This window comes from Lupinus angustifolius, chromosome LG05 (genome assembly GCF_001865875.1).
Source record: "Lupinus angustifolius cultivar Tanjil chromosome LG05, LupAngTanjil_v1.0, whole genome shotgun sequence".
Taxonomy (NCBI): Eukaryota; Viridiplantae; Streptophyta; class Magnoliopsida; order Fabales; family Fabaceae; genus Lupinus; species Lupinus angustifolius.
The window spans coordinates 19,987,499-19,988,491 of record NC_032013.1 but is presented as its reverse complement, the minus strand read 5'-3'; positions in this window follow the sequence as shown (position 1 = coordinate 19,988,491).

The following is a 993-nucleotide window of genomic DNA, read 5'->3' as shown; positions in this document are numbered from 1 at the left end:
GCGACCCGACACACTCAGGTGAGAGAGAACACATCGTGGTGTCCGAATATGACACCCGGATCTCCTAAACCATCTCAAAGGTTTTGGGGTTAACTTGGGTTTTAAGAAACCCAAGATTTTTATGTTTGAATGCTTTTGAATACATATGATTGTTGATGAAATGTGTTGAATATGGTATATGAATGTTGTTGGGAACTTTTCTGGGTGCAGGTGTTTGAAAAACCTTGTGAAAATACGTTTGATTAGACGAAAAGGGCAAAATTGGAATCCTGTCCAGGTCTTTCTCGCTTGGGCGAGCGGGTCTCGCTTGGGCGAGCGGGTCTCGCTTGGGCGAGCGGGTCTCGCTTGGGCGAGAGAATTCCGTCGCTTGGGCGAGAGAATTCCGTCGCTTGGGCGAGAAGCAATTCTCGCTTGGGCGAGAGATGCCCAGTTTTAAAATGGTATTGTTGATTGAATTTTCGCTTGAGCGAAGGGTCCTCGCTTGGTCGAGAGACAGTAATTGTGTTTGACTATTTGGATTGATTGGTTGAGTATGTAATAACCCTAGTATGGGTATGTGATATAAACTACTTTGGTATAACACCGTAATTGAATTAAAAAGTAAAGTATTCAAGGTGTTGGAATGAAATAGTCTAACTCGGAAATTAATTTTAAAGAAAGTATTCCGAGAAGGATGTATGATTTAGGGCGATGCCCAGAAAAGGATACGTGATACCACGGAGCGAGATCGTCTGACCGTAAGTGGCTTGGTCTGGGACCATCCATGGTATTCAGCAATGGTCGTAGTGGTGGGATGTATTTCCTTTATATTTCGTGTTAACGTAAGATCGGGACCCACAAGAAGCATTCTTGGGAGAGATGACTTAAGGTGGGTCGAGCATGGTAAATAATGATTAAAAGATTTAATCATCTAACTGCGGTTAGTGTTCATATGCATATGGTTAATAATGGAGTAGTGGAGAGGAAATTGACGGGATGACTTAGAGCACCGTG